This window comes from Bos taurus, chromosome 6 (genome assembly GCF_002263795.3).
Source record: "Bos taurus isolate L1 Dominette 01449 registration number 42190680 breed Hereford chromosome 6, ARS-UCD2.0, whole genome shotgun sequence".
Taxonomy (NCBI): Eukaryota; Metazoa; Chordata; class Mammalia; order Artiodactyla; family Bovidae; genus Bos; species Bos taurus.
In genome coordinates this window covers 57886130-57892200 of record NC_037333.1, presented here as the reverse complement: position 1 = coordinate 57892200, position 6071 = coordinate 57886130, and the positions used below count along the sequence as shown (strand labels likewise).

The 6071-nt window shown below is 44.1% G+C and overlaps 1 long non-coding RNA gene across 3 annotated transcripts in view; it reads left to right on the top strand.

The window, feature by feature from the left end:
• LOC132345500 (uncharacterized) overlaps positions 1-6071 on the top strand; it is a 58018-nt gene that overhangs the window by 33451 nt on the left and 18496 nt on the right. Inside the window, exon 1 of one of the 3 annotated variants that reach the window (XR_009494866.1) lies at positions 2654-4679. The exons of the other annotated variants lie outside the window; for them this stretch is intronic. This is a non-coding gene — a long non-coding RNA (uncharacterized lncRNA). Of the gene's footprint in view, positions 1-2653; positions 4680-6071 lie in introns of those variants that run through there. 3 annotated transcript variants of the gene reach the window in all.

The window sequence follows — 6071 nt, the reverse complement described above, 5'->3', positions numbered from 1 at the left end:
ACAGCTCTTCCCCCAGCCCTGGCACATCACCATTTCTCTCCAAGGCACTCTTTGTAAAATGGGAAGGCTGGTGTCTGTCATTTGCATTCCAGATTGAAAAGAACAAAATCTAGACTTTCTGGCTCTCTCTCTCTTTGGAGTCATGACAAACTAAAGAGGATATGAGATGTATTTCTTTTTGTGTAAAATGCAGATGTTCATGTTCAATTTTCCTCATTTGCTTTGAGCTGTTTGTATAAACCATAGCCCCAGTTTTAATAGATACATGGAAGGTAGAGATACTGGGAGGAGAAGATGGTGATGTGGAAAAACTATTTCTTTCTCATTGCCATAAGACATTTAATTCCTGGAAAGAAAATTTTGTTGTTGTTTAGTTGCTACGTCATCTCTGACTCTTTTGCAAACCCATTGACTGTAGCCTGCCAGGCTCCTCTGTCCGTGGGATTTCCCAGGCAAGAACACTGGAGTGGGTTACCATTCCCTTCTCCAGGGGATCTTCCTGACCCAGGGATCAAACCCAAATTTCCTGCATTGCGTTAGGATTGTTTACCGCTGAGCCATCAGGGAAACCTAGAAAGAACATATATAATGACAAATAGAATGTCTTGATCTTTGGGCCAGAATCTGTGTTATGGATGTGCAGGTGTGCACATTTACAGCTGTCATAGCCTTGGTTTCTGTTGTTCTTCCCCCAGCACAGCACATTCTTTCAAGGTAAAGCAGCTTGATGATGGACCAGGATCTTTGGATAAAGAAGAATAGACACAATAGGCAAATTCATAACAATTTCGTTAATTAAAAAACCCTTAAAAAAGAGAATATTAGGAAAGAGTGCGGCCAAAATGGCACTCTTCCTCAAATGGATTCTGGACTGAGGGATGGAGTTGGAGGCAGATGTGATATGATGTAAACGCAGGTTCTTCAATATTTAAAAATATTTTTGGGGAGGATAGTACTGAGAATCTATGGGTTAATGTAATGCCTTTTTTTTTCTTTCTTTTTAATTTTTATTTGAGTACAGTTGCTTTACAATTTTGTTTTGGTTTCTGCTGTATAGCAAAGTGAATCAGTTATCTGTGTATATATATTCCATCTTTTTTAGATTTCCTTCCCACTTAGGTCACCACAGAGCATTGAGTAGAGTTCCCTGAGCTATACAGTAGGTTATCATTAGTTAGTTATTAGTTATCCATTTTATACATCAGTATCAATAGTGTGTATATGTCAATCCCAATCTCCCAATTTATCCCACCTTCCTGTTGTCCTCCTTGGTGTCCATACATTTTTTTTCTCTATGTCTGTGTCTCTATTTCTGCTTTGCAAATAGGTTTAGCTGCACCATTTTTCTGGATTCCACATATATGTGTTAATATATGGTATTTGTTTTTCTCTAACTTACTTCACTCTGCTTTTTAACATTGTAAGTTTTGGTTAAGGTAAACCATTAAAATTTGAAGAGTTTACATTTCCAACATCAGTGGTACTTCCCGCCTTCCCTCCCCACACCCCCATCTTCTTCCTTTCTTCTCTTCTTGCTTGTAATGGGCAGGAAACTTGCCTTCTTCAAGATGCTCATGATACAGTTAAGAAAGCCTCCAGGAAAAAAAAAATGCAGATAGGCTAGAGCAGAAAAGGCTCTAGAGAAAAAATATATACCTGCCACAAAGGGAATTCAGAAGCATCAATCCAAAAGGGTTTCATGGAGGAGGTGTCTTGCAGATGACTAGACACACAGGAAGTGTGGAGGGAGTTGTGGCGATGGGATTCTGTGGAACTAGCTCAGGCAAGGGAAAAGAACAAGTGAACACTAATAATAATGAGTGCCTAGTACTTGAAAGTTTATTCTGTGCAGCCCCCTGCCAACTATTTTTCTTGGATTATCTCATTGAATTCTCACATATAAGTTTTAGGGTAGATTTTATCCCTGTTTTAATCAAGAGAAAATTGAGGCAGACCAAGGTTATGCTACTTCCCCACAGATACATGCTAGTGAGTGGGAGAGTCGGGAGCTGAACCCCAGAACCCTGGCTCTTACCGTCTTCAGAAAGTTGCTGCTGTTTGGGGAATATTGAGTGACTCGATGGAGGTAGAGTCCAGTCTGTTTCTTGTAGGTGTGGTGGGAGATGATTTCATTGTTATCTGGAGAGTAATATGTTTCCTAATGACTTCCCTGGTGGCTCAGATGGTAAAACATCTGCCTACAATGCGGGAGACCTGGGTTCAATCCCTGGGTCAGGAAGATCTCCTGGAGAAGGAAATGGCAACCCACTCCAATACTCTTGCCTGAAGAATCCCACGGATGGAGGAGCCTGGCAGGCTATAGTCCATGGGGTCGCAAAGAGTCGGACATGACTGAGCAACTTCACTCACTCACTCACTCACTCAATGACACATCTGGTCAGAATTTGCAAATGTTTTTTCTTTGGGGGATTGGGTAAGAGGTGAGGGGTAGGAGGTGAGGAGTGGGAGGGTGTAGTGAAATTTCGGTTTTTAAAATTAGTTCATTTTTATTCTTTTGCTTATATTAGTATGGAAGCAAAAATTTCCTTAAAATGTCCTCCATTTTTCTTCTAGGTATGTGTGTTTGTGAAAGGTAACCTGGAGGTAGCCTGGATGGGGGTGGGATGGTAGGGTGGAGGGGTGGAGGGGGTTGGGGAGGTTAGCATACTTGGAGGCAAGGGAAATGATTAGGAGACCCTTGCCATCTCAGATAAGAGACAGGGGTGATGAAGATGAAGATGACAGTTACTGTTTAACTGAGTACTTACCATGTGCCATTACATCCTCATTTAATCCTCACAGTGGTCTCATGAGATCATCATACCCTCAATGTACAAAAGAAGGGATTGAGGCTCCCAGAGGTTAAATAACTTGACTAATGTCAGATATGCAGATGACACCACCCTTATGGCAGAAAGTGAAGAGGAACTAAAAAGCCTCTTGATGAAAGTGAAAGAGGAGAGTGAAAAAGTTGGCTTAAACTCAACATTCAGAAAACTAAGATCATGGCATCTGGTCCCATCACTTCATGGCAAATAGATTGGGAAACAGTGGAAACAGTGAGAGACTTCATTTTTTTGGGGCTCCAGAATCACTACAGATGGTGACTGCAGCCATGAAATTAAAAGACGCTTACTCCTTGGAAGGAAAGTTATGACCAACCTAGATAGCATATTCAAAAGCAGAGACATTACTTTGCCAACAAAGGTCCTTCTAGTCAAGGCTATGGTTTTTCCAGTGGTCATGTATGGATGTGAGAGTTGGACTGTGAAGAAAGCTGAGCGTCAAAGAATTGATGCTTTTGAACTGTGGTGTTGGAGAAGACTCTTGAGAGTCCCTTGGACTGCAAGGAGATCCAACCAGTCCATCCTAAAAGAGATCAGTCCAGGGTATCGTTGGAAGGACTGATGCTGAAGCTGAAACTCCAATACTTTGGCCACCTCATGTGAAGAGTTGACTCATTGGAAAAGACCCTGATGCTGGGAGGAATTGGGGGCAGGAGGAGAAGGGGACGACAGATAATGAGATGGCTGGATGGCATCACCGACTTGATGGACATGAGTTTGGGTGAACTCCGGGAGTTGGTGATGGAAGGGAGGCCTGGCGTGCTGCGATTCATGGGGTCACAAAGAGTTGGACACGACTGAGCGACTGAACTGAACTGAATTGAATGTCACACTGCAGGTTAAAGGCAGAGCTGGGATGTGGATAAGGGTCTGTCTGATTTCCGACTTATAGGGAATGAATGTGTGCAGAGGAAAAATTTGGGTGAGGATGGTGTCCTGGGAACCACTCCACGGAGGGAGATGAGCTTGAGCATGAATGACCCTTAGAAGCAGCAGTGGGGAATGAAGATCCTCCCCCTGGGCTCTGTCACTCCTCCACTGGGTGGTTGTGGACAAAGCCTTTACCCGGCATCTCAACCTCAGCATCTGTGAAAATGTAGGAAACAACCCACTTTCCTAGACGACTTGACAAGAGGTTATGTGATTATCAGTGAGGTGTGGTACATAAACATGTTTTAGGAACTCCAAAGTCCTTTATGATAGAATATGCATGACGGCAAGAAGGGAGCAGTGGAGGGTCTGAACCCAACAAGTGGGCTGAGGATGCTGAGGGGACAGAGCTGTGAGCTTGTACATAGAACAAGCAGAAGTTACTGAGATGTGCATGGGTTTGCATGGAAACCCTGGAAGAAATAACTCTTTAAGGAAGATTTAAAAGTAGGATGAGAGAGAGGACCAGGTAGAAACTCTAAAGAATGTTAGTGATGAGATTGGTGCCAGAAGAGGAGCCTGGTCTTTGTCTCCAGGGTGGGAATTCCTGCACCACCTTGACCCCAACAGGCTTTTGCCCTTTAGCACATTAGTCTCCATTTTGGGGGCTTATGTAAAAATGATGCATGTGGTTAGCATAGATGGACCAAGCAGCCCAAACTGGGAATGACAAGTACTGCTTTATCTTACATCTGGTCCAGGGATCTATGAATGTCGTGTTGAGAAGGGGGGTGAAGCCAAGAGATCAGAAGTCAGGGTGGACGAGTGAAATCTGCTGATGGTGTGTGATGGGGGCAGTGCTTCATCCAGGCCTCTGACCCAGACCAGATGAAACAGGAGACTCACCATCCAGGACACTGAGGAGAGCCTGAGGAAAGGCCTCTCTGGAATTCTGGGGACAAGGTAATTACTTGTGAGATGTCAGCCTTGTGGCTTTGTTCCTCCAGGGCAGACCTGGTCCTTTGGGACAAGTCTGTGCTTTGTGAGGAGACTGAGAGAGGGGCGCTGGGAGTGGCCATATTCTTCTGGAAGGTGACTCCTGGGGTCTGGGCCAAGAAAGGGTTTTGAACAGGAAAGGGGATTCACAACAGGGCATACTTGAGAGGAATTGTTTAAAGCTTTAAACCCAGTCCAAGACAAGTAACATGAGCCAGACCTATGAGTTACTTTGGATCGCTCCATCCATCTATCTATCTATCTATCTTTCTATCTATCGTGTGTAACTTGAAAATGCCTCCCCTGGCAGTATTTGTGTTTCTGAACTCCCAGAGAGTTCCTCTTGTGGAGTGGGGGAAGGGATTCCTCTGGGGACAGACAAAAGTGGGGATGCACTGCTTTGAAGACTGCATTTCCTCCCTTTTTATGCCAGGGTGTAACCAGAGACCAGTGTCAACAAGGAATCTGGCTCGGGAACGCTTTTGTTTGCAGCTCTCCTTGGGGCGTGACTTGTTTTTTTCAGAGGTCAATGAATTGTAAATTGTGTAATTTCAGATTCTTCTGAACCAGAGAAGGGAGCATTTTTGAGGGGGGTGGGGGATGTCACTCAGGCATCTAGGAAACTCTTGCTGTCTGTCTGTAAGTCCAGACCTGGCCATGTGGAATCTTCCCGTTCACAGGAGAAAGAAAATATATGTGGATTAGACTGTTTATGTCTGAATTTGCTATAGCAAATGGATCTTGTGTCAAAACTCCAAAATAAGGTAATATCCTAAGTTCAGAGCAGTGAAAGCAATAAAACCAGTTATTTGGTATGCTTGATAACACTTTTCTGGTTAAAACTATTTGTTGTGGCCTATGAAGGTATATGGGCTTTCCTGGTGGCTCAGTGGTAAAGAATCCACCTGCCAATGCAGGAGACACAGGAGACATGGATTCGATCCCTGGGTGGGGAAGATCCCCTGGAGAAAGAAATGGCAACCCACTTCAGTGTTCTTGGCTGGGAAATCCCATGTACAGAGGGTGGGCTACAGTCCATGGGGTGGCAAAAGAGTCGGACACAACTTAGCAACCAAACAACAGCATGAAGGTATATACCCTGTGCTCTGGGGAAGGGTACCAAGCTGGGAGCTTCTAATGGTCTTAATCATTTTTTCAAAAACAATTTTATAACTTCCGTTTTTTCTTTGTAATTTTTAAATTAACGTATAATTGACATATAAGGGCTTCCCTTGTGGCTCAGCTGGTAAGGAATCCGCCTGCAGTGTGGGAGACCTGGGTTCAATCTCTGAGTGCGGAAGATCCCCTGGAGAAGGGAAAGGCTACCCACTCCAGTGTTCTGGCCTGGAGAACTCCATG